The sequence below is a fragment of the Neopelma chrysocephalum genome, unplaced genomic scaffold, assembly GCF_003984885.1.
Source record: "Neopelma chrysocephalum unplaced genomic scaffold, ASM398488v2 Primary Assembly neopelma1_66, whole genome shotgun sequence".
In the NCBI taxonomy this organism is placed as follows: Eukaryota; Metazoa; Chordata; class Aves; order Passeriformes; family Pipridae; genus Neopelma; species Neopelma chrysocephalum.
In genome coordinates this window covers 14399060-14410211 of record NW_020897725.1, presented here as the reverse complement: position 1 = coordinate 14410211, position 11152 = coordinate 14399060, and the positions used below count along the sequence as shown (strand labels likewise).

The 11152-nt window shown below is 41.9% G+C and overlaps 1 long non-coding RNA gene across 1 annotated transcript; it reads left to right on the top strand.

Moving 5' to 3' along the window:
• The first annotated feature begins 1351 nt into the window (after nt 1-1351).
• On the top strand, nt 1352-2311 carry LOC113968097. Its single transcript, XR_003534372.1, has 2 exons — nt 1352-1457; nt 2210-2311. It is a non-coding gene; the product is annotated as an uncharacterized LOC113968097 (long non-coding RNA).
• The last annotated feature ends 8841 nt before the right edge of the window (nt 2312-11152 follow it).

The following is an 11152-nucleotide window of genomic DNA, read 5'->3' as shown; positions in this document are numbered from 1 at the left end:
AGAGTTTCCTGGGATTTATGAGTCTTTGTCCATCATTAAAAGGGCTTTACCTGGTGTTAAATTCATATATCTGCCTATCCAGAGCCAAAAGAGAGAGCACAAATGAATAGCACTCCATGAATCTTTAATGTGTATTGGCTTTGTCTCCTTAATGTATTTATGGTTGCTTCACTTGCAGCATTTTTCATGGAGTTTTGTAGGCAATTATCTTTAGGGGTCCTTCCATCTTTCAGTGCCTGTACGATCTCGCTCCCTCGTTTCGCCCCATCAGCTCTTGCAGAAGCAAACCCTAAGGCAGTTTAAACCCCATTTGGTAGAGATGTAAATGTTTCAAAGTTACAATAATCCTCTAAGTTTTGTCGGATTTTACAGCTGGCCAAAAGGATGTATTAATCAGTAACACACTGTCTTTTGGGACCTGATTCATCTGACCTTTTTTTATACATCTACTGAGATATTTAAAATCTATCAGATGTGTCTGACCCTGGAGTTCTGATTTCTTGCCAGCTAGTACAAAATGAGTCTAGACACTTAGACCACAGAAGATATCTAAAATTAAGTGACTTTGAGCTTGAGCTCTTTCCAGGGTAAAAGCCAATAGTAAAAGGTAGCACAGATAATCTGGGCTTCATGAGGCTTATGCCTGATCTCTCTGGGCTTTGCTGTTTCCTGTTCCAGAAGCTACCGGTACTTCATGGTGAGACAAATCATCCCAAATATCTACTGACTATGTTGACTAGATCTCCATTAACTCTGGTAGGAACTGAGATAGCCACATTTATGGGACAATCCTAGACTGAATCATGGCACTGGGACTCCAATTAGTTGCTTAAAAAGAGGCTTTTTTGTGACATTTCAGACATTCCAATGTATGTGAAATACCTTCAGTTGCTGTGCCAGTCTGGTGTGATAAAGAAAATGCAACAAACCAAGTCCCGCTCAAACAACAGCTGGAGGGAATCCCAGGAAATATTAAAAGGTATCAAAATCTCATGTTTAGACAAATCACTCTGTGAAGAGCAGAAGGAAATCACTCACGACCATATGCCTTTGCACGCTTTCCTTTACCTTTTAGATTCTCTTTCTTCCCTAATACTTGTCAACTCACAACAAAATCTGGTGGTAATGCACTGGCACAAGTTGCCCAGAGAAGCTGCAAATGCCCCATCCCAGGAATTGTCCAAGGCCAGGTTGGATGAGGCTTGGAGCAACCCAATCTAGTGTAAGGTGTCCCTGCCCATGGAACTAAATGGTCTTTAAGGTCTCTTTCAACCCAAACCATTCTATGATTCTATGGATCTGTGCTTCAATGGTTCTGTGTTCTCCCTTACTATTCCTTTATTCTTCTGTTCAGCCTCAGGAGTGGATCTCCTGAGGAGAAAAGGAGTGCTACTCATCTTCCTTTGCTCCATTTATTGCAAAATTTACCCATGATTTTGTGAAGGAGCTTCATAAAAGTCAGTACATGTCTCCTCATCCCATCAACCTAATTCAAAATGAAACATTCAAACAATTCGATCTTATCCACCACCAAAAGTCCTTAATTCAGTTTTATATTTCCAGTCAGGAAATTAAAAAAAACCTCCATTTGGCTCTGTTGAACTATCATACAGTGGTGATGAATGTCCAGGAGCAGATGCATATGGAATCTGTTCACATGAAACACTCACAGGATTTTTCTGGATATAGATTTAAAATAAATAAATAAATAAAAAATCAAAGTACCTCTTTGAGCAGAAATAAAAGGCAAGATTCATTAAATACATGGAAAAAATAAACTGTTTATTCTGTGTCAGATGACAGAAACAAATAACAGCTTTTGAAGTTGCCACAAGCATGGTAATGAGAGCAACAGACCCATTGAAATCTTGTGGGAAGGGCATTCCCTTGATAGTCAGGCCTGCACATGTCAAGCTTCATTTCTCCTATAGAACAAAGCTTTTTAAAGCACTATTTTGGCAGAATAACCACCAAATCTGCAGGGTAGGTGTCAAGAAGTTTCCACTGAGACCAGCTAGAAAAAAATCTGTAAAGTGGGAGCAAGGGACTGGGATTGCTTTATCAACATTATCACTGGGGAGCTCAGCTGTCTGAGACACCAGCTGATACAGTCCACTGATGTCTACTGCAACTACATATCAGAAGATGGACTTCAATGATCCTTGTGGGTCCATTCCAACTCAGTATTCTCTGTTTCTATGCTCTGAAGGTCAGTGAGGAATTGTGCTCATGGACTGGATCCTTCTACTTGTGTTTTCAGGCAGAATGAAGGTGTCTCTTGACAGAAAATACAAAACTTTTTAAGAATTGATGAAAGGACATCTTTGCCTTTTTCTGAGGAATTCAACCCTCCTTCATCACGCTAGAGAGAAGCTGAAAGGTCTTATTCAGCCACTAAAGGCTAGAACAATTCCCCAGCATCAGCCTCCGAAATGTCATTTGCTTTTAGTTTTCAAATGTGTTGTTTCCCATCCATCCAAACACAGATTTGGCCCTAGTGGACCATGTGTTTCTAAGCTTGGGTTTGGAACACCCAGGTTTACCATATCTGAAGCTGAATGTGAATATGATGCAAAGACTCCATCTGCTACCTGTTGCAACAGTACAAAGCTCCACAGTTCAGCCCATGCTTGTATCTTGCAGTTGGCTTTTCTCTGGCTCCTGGTGCCAGTGCAAGGTCTGCATTCTGATTAGCAAATGATTTGATGATGCATATCCTGGAGACATATGAGAAATTCTGCAAAGAATTCAAGTACCAGCTGTGATCCTCTGGGGCAAAATGAGTCACTGAGCGCAGGGCTGAACATCCTTGGTTAACAGAATCAGCTTTGGGGCAATCTTTGAGAGGAAATTAAGCAATTTGGCATTCCCTGAGAGTGCACTTGGCACTCTCTACCAAGCACCCTTAAAATTTTGTCTTCAAAAATTACTCCCCTTCACAAACAAGGTGCAGGTGATGAGAGTTTTATGTCCTTTCCTAGTATTTCCTGACCAAGTGGGTATATGAGCTTTGCCAGACTGAGCCACGAGCCTAGAAGCTGTCAATGGAGTCCCCCAGACAGTTTTGTACTTCAGTTTGCTTAAGCAAAAGGACAATCAGCACCTCAGGCTGTTCTGCTTCATGCACAGGAATACTGTTCACTCTCCAAGTCATCCTCTCCTTCAGGTTCATCTTTGCATGGCCACCACTCTCTGTTTAAAGAAGATTGCAGTGGGTGTCTTGAAAAAGGAGCCAACTTTATTCATGATGAAGTTGTTATTCTCAAGAAAAGCTCAACCTACATCCAATGTGGTACCTGCTGGTTATGCCAACAAGGTTCTGAGAAAATGAACACCACAAACCGTATTTGAGCATCTCCTGCGGTAATGGTAATTTCTAGAATCATAGAATCATTAAGGTTGGAAAGGGACTCAAGAGCATCGAGTTTAACCTTTACCACGTCTCTTGCCAGCTGCCCCCTTATGATGAGGCCAACCATTTTTGTGGCAAAACACAAAAGTGCCATCTGCTCCCTGCACAGAGCCTGAGGACAAAGCAGCACAATTTGATTAAGCAGGAGATGACTGATCCTACAGCAAAACAACTGCAGAGCTTTGATGACATTGACAGGTTTCAAGGGAATATGCACTAGAACAACAGACTGGGTTTTTTGCCAGTTATACTAAGAAATTATCCACTTTGACTGTGAAACCAAATATTAATACCTGGCCCCATCCAATGCCCAGCCTCGAGGACACAGGTGCCAAAAATTATTCACACAAGTTTCTATAACCTCATTAGGACTTGACTCCCAATTGACATTTATTATCTTCATCTAGGTCATTTTAAATACTAGCTGTTCAAAGAATGTTGGGGAAGAAACAAGGAGTTCATGGACATTCTCCCCCCACCTCTCTAATGTTGATGGAAAGGTAGCACGGCCTAACAGCTAAAGGACCAATCCACCACTGAGCAGTTCTGTGTTTGACTCTACCTTATGTTGACCAACAAAGTTGGTGACCTCCCCTTTGCTGCTCCTCGCACTCCAGATCTTGCCTAATTTGTACAAACTAAGTCTTCTGGACATGGAGGGCTCTTCTTGCTTAATCATATGCATCCTGCTTAATATAGCAGTCTACAAGAGACATGACTACTTTACACAGTGATCCCTGTCTAGTCACTGGGCCTCATCAGATGTAATTCATCTCATTTTTTCTAGATGTATTAGGGTAAAAATTCCACCTTAAAAAAAAGGTGGAATGGGCTAAATATCAAGTCTAGCTGGACTATTCAGGAATCCCTCTGACCCAAATTAAAATCAGAAATAGTACTTGATAAAAACAGACTCTGGGCTAACAGTGTGGGAAGAGGATTTCCAAGCCTCATAGATTTAGGTGGTTAAAACCTCCCGTTTGGGTGGTTTAAACTGTTTCATGATCCAAGTCCCTCGTTCTTCCTCCACACGAAACCTTCTCCTCTTGATGTACACGCCTCAAACACAGGCCCATGGCAAAAAAATGAGGTTTACTTTCCTTTTCTGCCAGCTCAGGGTATTTTCACAGGGGAGGGAAGGATGCACACATCCATCAGAGGAGTTGTCTATCTGCACATCAGGCTGACAGCCACTTTGTTATATTGATAGATTCTAACACAGGCTGGGAGTAGACTTACTTACTGATACGATTCATTACACTTTAACATGTGATGCTCTCTCATTGCCGTCTAGAAACATTGACTGAGTAGAAGTCCAGCATACTGATTTATTGGGGCTGGGAACTTGAGTCCAATGAAGAATCCAATGCAGGGAACTTTTTGCCAATACACAGTAACTTTGTTTACTCAATAGAGGATGTATCCATCTTTCAGCTGGCATTCATTGTTCTTAAATTTTTTTCTACATGTCCAGGCTGTAAAGAGAAAAAAAAGAATCCCACCACGGAAAGTGATTTGTTTTCGCAGAGTAAAAAATCTTAAACCTCCATGCAGATAAACCAAATGGGGTGAGGGAAAAAACCAACTGTCCTCTTCTGTAGCATAAAGATTTTAATTTGAAGCACAGCTCACACAGCTGATTATTTCCTGGCTTGCAATAAAAATATTCATTAAGACACAAACAAAATGCCACGATCTTCCTGCCCTGAAAGGCCTTGAGTGTTGTAATGGAGGGAGGTGGGTAATGAGAGCAACAGCCATGTACTGGCACACAAGTTTCCAAGATATTCATGGAAGAGGGTATAAGAAATCCATGGAAGACTTCATTCATACTGACACACATGAACACCTACCAGTCAGCTGTGGTAGGATGGAGGAGTCAGGCATGAGGAACACCTAGTCTGGCTTTGGGCAGAGGGATTGTGCTCTCACATGACAAACAGGTGACAAATTGGGAACTGCCAAAATATTTTTTCTATGTATTGACCATAGAATCATAGAATGGGTTGGGTTGGAAGGGACTGTAAAAACCATCTAGTTCCAAACCCTTGCCAAGGGCAGGGACACCTTTCACAGCTTGCTCAGGGCCCCATCCAACACGGCCTTGAACACTTCCAGGGATGGGGAGTCCACAATCTCTCTGGGCACCTGCTCTAGTGCCTCACTGATGTTTATTTCAGGTCAGGACTGTCCACATTTCATGTCTTAAAAACCTTGAATGACACACAAGAAATATTTTATTAATAAATTCATCTTTTCCTCCGCCGTATGCACGCATGAAAGACAGGGATCTTTGGAAAGTAAACTGAAGACTGTCAGAAAACTTGAAACTTCAATAAAAAGTAGGCAAATGTCCTGTGACAACCTCCCACGGAGTTGTTTCCATTTTTTACTGAACTCTCCTGAATGACTGTAGCACTCTACACCTGGAGAGCCTGAAGTGTTGGAGACACAGTAAACAATAAACCCAACAATGCAGGAGGCTGGATCAGGAGACGGGTGTTACCTGTTCAAGAACTGTTTGAGGCAGCACTTTCAGTGATATTGGTAACTTGAGTGGGGTTTGCTTTTTCCAGAGAAATAAAGCAAATTGTTGCTGCCCAGATTTCCTGGAAATTGAGTCATTTGTTTGCTTACATATATAAATGGAAGGTTAGATATGAAAGTTGAAGAATCATTCAAGTACCAAGTGACTAGACAAAGATGAATAGGGAATAAAACTTGGGGGTTTAATCATTATTTTCAGCCAGAATATAATATAAGTTTACCATTATATCTAGAGGTTTTTGACATTTTATGCAATTTTTCTAAAAGAAAACCTAGAAAATAGAAAATGTTCTGGGGACAAACTTTGTTGGCATGGTCCTGAGAGTCCTGGTGGGCAACAAGCTGCACGTGAGTCAGCAGTGCAGCACTGCAGCAATGAAGGCAAGCCAGATCCATGCCTGCACCCACAGGAGCATTACTAGCAGAGATGGAGAGGTCTTGGGTCTTCCTTTCCTCATCTGGGTATGTAGTGACAGGAAGAATGTCTTTAAGCTGAAAGAAGACAGGTTTAGATTCGATATTAGGAAGAAATTCTTTACTGTGAGGGTGGTGAGGCCCTGACACAAAAAGAAAGAAGAAGAGAAGCTGTGGCTGCCCCATACCTGGAAGTGTTGAAGGCCAGGTTGGATGAGACTTGAAGAAACCTGGTGTAGTGGATGGCATCCCTGCCCATGGAAGAGGGTTGGAACTAGATGTCCTTTCCTTCCAACCTAAACCATTACATGATTCTATGACTCTCCACCTGAGTATGATTTTTGTTGCTTGTATAAGAACGGTCCAGAGTGTGCTCTTTCTTTGGTGAAAGAGCTTGAAGACATCTTTTGACACTAATTTTTCAGAGTAGCTCTGACCTTTACTCAGAATTGCACACCCTGAGCTGGGCTGATATAACAAGCCATTCACAGAGAATTTCCTCGTGTTTATCTGCAACCTCTGCAGCTTGAAAAGTCTAAGTCTCGTTTGTTTGCTAGTTCAAAAAACACCAAAAAGACAACTTTCTCTATCTGGTTCCTCGGGGAAGTTGGCCATGAGCAGAAACAGAGGGGACAACAAGGGGGATTTGCAGCCTTGCTTACATGTTCTTGCAATGCTCCTGAAGGTTTATGAGCCCTCCAACCTTTACAATAATCAAGGGAAAAGTAGATAGACCTAATGCAGAGTTTGCAATTGAAGGGACATAGAAGTCTGTGATGTAGAAGTTTATAGCAACAACACATCATTTATGTTGTGAGGTATGGTGTCATGCTAAGCAGGCTGTACACCTGCTCAGTTAAACTGGCTGATAGTTACATCCCACCACAAAACACTGAGTCCAAGGGTTTAACTTTCTCTCCTCTGCTTGTTCCCAAGACCAGGTTGGGAATATGGAGGGAGTACCCCCAGAAGTGGACAATCACTATAAGAGACTAAATCTACAAGCTGACATTCTTCTGTCTTTATTCACATGGAGCAGCAAAGTTCTGCTGTCGGCCTTGGTGGCAGACAGAAGCAGGAGGAATAAAGTTGGATGTGTAGGCAACTGCCCAAAAGGGGAAATATCAGTGCATAATGTGTCAACAAAAAACCATCAGAATCTAACAGAGTTCATGTGGTTCCTGGTAAACCAGATTAAAACAGCATCATAATTCTGGATAAAGGATTCTCCACCTCCACATTTCACTCTACATATATTTTGCTAATTTTTCTCTCTGCAAGTGAAAAACCCTCTCCAGGAACAAAGCAAAAAGAATCTCTTGGCATTCAACAAACCTTTAGAAACAGTAAATACATGCTGCAAATTGCACTTTCCATGCACCACACCCCTCCCACACAGACAGCAATGAACACTCAGTGCCCCAGGAGTGCAGGGAGGCAATTCCTCGTAAATGTTAAGTGCTGCCTGTTGCTGCTTCCAAATGTCATTTCAAACAGTTGTGATTGAGCACAAGGTCTGTTGTGTCCCTCCCCCACCAGCTTTCCTACATCATGACATGCCATCCTGAATTCATATCCATGTGTAAACCTGCTGCATTCCTGACAGTTCTGTGAGGGTGCCAAAGGGAGAGTTCATGTGCCTGGAAAAATGCAGGGCAATTTCACCTGATTTTGTTATGTGGGAGTCAGACTCCCTAAGGCTGTTTTCTAAAACACATATGATGAACTGTGCCTAGAAGCCCATTTCCCCTCACTCTCACTGTGTGCACAGACAGTATAAGCAACCAGCTCAAGGTTAGACATGAGCACTGCAAAAACCTATCTTTGAAAAATAAAGCCATACCTAAAATTCTAAATCTTTGGGGTTTTTTATGATGATGTATCATGAATAGCATATTGACAATACTACCATTTAATACAAAAAAATTAGATTAGAAGATATCTATGCTGTAGGCAGACATTTTGAGGAATGGAAATGTGAAAGGCAACAATGAGGAGGTTGATCTTCCTAACAAAGCATGGAACAGCTCAGTAACATCAAATCAACGCCAGAAGTGGCACAGCCCTGCTTGGACTTCACAAGGAAGCCTTTGACTCTCTGCAAACACATCCTAGTCCGTGCTCTGAGCACTATTACAGTAAGAAATGTTGATTTTATGTAAATGTAATATAGTTCAGATTAGCTTATTCAGTACATTCAGACTGATAAAAGTGTATCCTTAATAAATGCAACAGAATTTTTGGCTATTTTTATTCTGAGAACTCCAGATGAAAGGCACCACATAAGCAGCAAAACTACTGTAGAACAATATACAGAAGAATCCCTATTATGGGGGAGGGGAAACAAAACAAAACTAAAAAACCCACAAGAAAAAAACCTCTCTTGGTTGCTTTTTAAGAAACAAAAAGAAGGTTCTAACCAAGTATGGATACTTCTGGATAATTTAAGTCTCTAGAAATTTATAGTGAATGATAATTTACCTTTTTTTTTACTGTACTCCCTAGAAAGTACAGCAGCTGAATACTTTCAAACAGCTGCTTCATTGAGCTCAAAAGATTTCTGCACATTAGAATCATAGAATACCCTGAGTTGGAAGGGACCCATAAGGATCATCAAGTCCAGCTCCTGGTCCTGTACAGGACAGCCCCAAAAATCCCACCAGTTGCCTGAGAATGTCGTCCAAATGCTTCTTAAACTCTGTCGGGCTTGGTGCTGTGACCACTGCCCTGGGAGCCTGTTCCAGTGCCCAACCACCCTCTGGGTGATAAACCTTTTCCCAATATCCAACTGAAACCTCCCCTGACACAACTTCAGGCCATTCCCTCAGGTCCTATCACTGGTCCCCTCAGAGAAGAGATCAGAGCCCGCCCCTCCTTTGTCCCTCCTGAGGAAGTTGTAACTGCAGTGAGGTCTCCCCTCAGTCTCCTCTTCTCCAGCTGAACACACCAAGTTCCCCCAACCTCTCCTCACACAGCTTCCCCTCCAGGCCCTTCACCGTCTTCATTGCCCTCCTTTAGACACTCTCTAATAGTTTAATATCTTACTTATATTGTGGTGCTCAAAACTGCCCCAATATTGCAGGTGAGGCCTGCCCAGTACAGAGCAGAGCAGGACAATCCCCTTGCCTAGCTGGTGATGCTTTGCCTGACTGATGCCCCCCAGGACACACTTGGCCCTCCTGGCTGCCAGGGTACTGCTGACTCAGTTTGTGTTGAAAGGAACCTTCAAGATCTACTAGTTTCAACTCCTGCCATGGGCAGGGGCACCTTCCACTAGACCAGGTTGCTCAGAGCCCCATCCAACCTGGCCTTGAACACCTGGGACACCCGCATCTTCTCTGGGCAACCCGTTCCAATGTCTCACCACCGTCATAGTAAAGATTTTCTTCTGATATCAAGCCTAAACCTGCCATTCTGGGCAGACCTGTGACCCATTGTTCCATGCAGTCTGGAACTTGTCTCACAAATCACGTACAGCATAGAAAGGAGTTTCTTGTCATTCAGTGAGGTGTTTATTACCAAATGGTGCCTTACCAGCATTTTTGATTGCATTTTAAAATCCACAGAACTGTATTCACTGCATTCCTGGTCTAAAAGACTGCTGGTCTTTTTACGAGAAATTAATTATAAAGTTAAAATTAAAAAGTAAGAATGGAACAGCACATTAAAATAGATTTAAAGAGTTTAATTTGCCAGTTCTTTTAAACATTTTTAATTGACATGGTTCCACTACAGTCCATTGAACTATGGTGATTTTTAAGAGCTGAGGGTGTAGGCAGCATTTGAAAAAGAAAGGCCATGGAATGCTACCTGTGTGTAAATCCTACAGAAACAATGGAACCAGAAGGACTATTTAGAATGGGTGAGAAGGGCCACAGCAGTAGTGATCACTACAACAAGAGGGGCTGGAATGTGAATTGGATTTAGCTGTCAATGTACAACTCAGTATAACACTGTAAGCCAGTATGCATAGGATTCCATAGCATGGTACTGGCAGGACAGTCAGCTGGAACCATTGCATTAATATTCCAGTGGTATGTAAACTTCCAAGCTATCTAAATAGGTACAAGAAGGTTGGAGGGAGATATAATGAATTTGCTCTTTGATCAGTACTATTTATCACAACCTGCACCGCAAGCTCTTCTCTGAGAAGTGATCCTGGCCTTGCCAGTTTCTCAAGAACTCTCCTCCACATCCCAAAGATTGGTTTAAATAAAAGAGAAAACTTTAAAATAACAGCAGCTCTCAAATGAGGCTTATACACAGTGAAGGCAAAAAGCAATCTTAAACACCAAACCAAACCGTACCAAGAAATCCCAAACTCCCGTTGTGAAATGAACTCCTCTTTTTTCATTTTAACTGCAGATCTCAGCAGGCACTGTGATATAACACCCTGTGAGATGCTTGATAATAAACTCAGATAGTCCCATTTTCATTGCTTTACCCATTAAATAGATTATCACAATTGGAAAGAAGGAGAACAATTTTCAGCATAGTTCATTATCGATTTGTCCCATCCTGGGTAGGTTCCTTCTGGGGTGGGGTTAGTTGTTATCAAAGTAGGTGATTGTCATTTTGACCAGTGCTTACTGTTCCCAAAAAGCTAATTCTAGTCAGGAGTGGTGTGAATTTGCATTTTAATGCCTCGTGGGTTCCTGCAAGATTCTGGTCAGAGAGCGTGAAGTTGTGTTTAGTAAAAAGCTCATTAAAGATTAATCCAGCAAAGACCAGCCGTAAACATTTACCACTATTACGCCATAAAAGTTAACGGGATCAGTA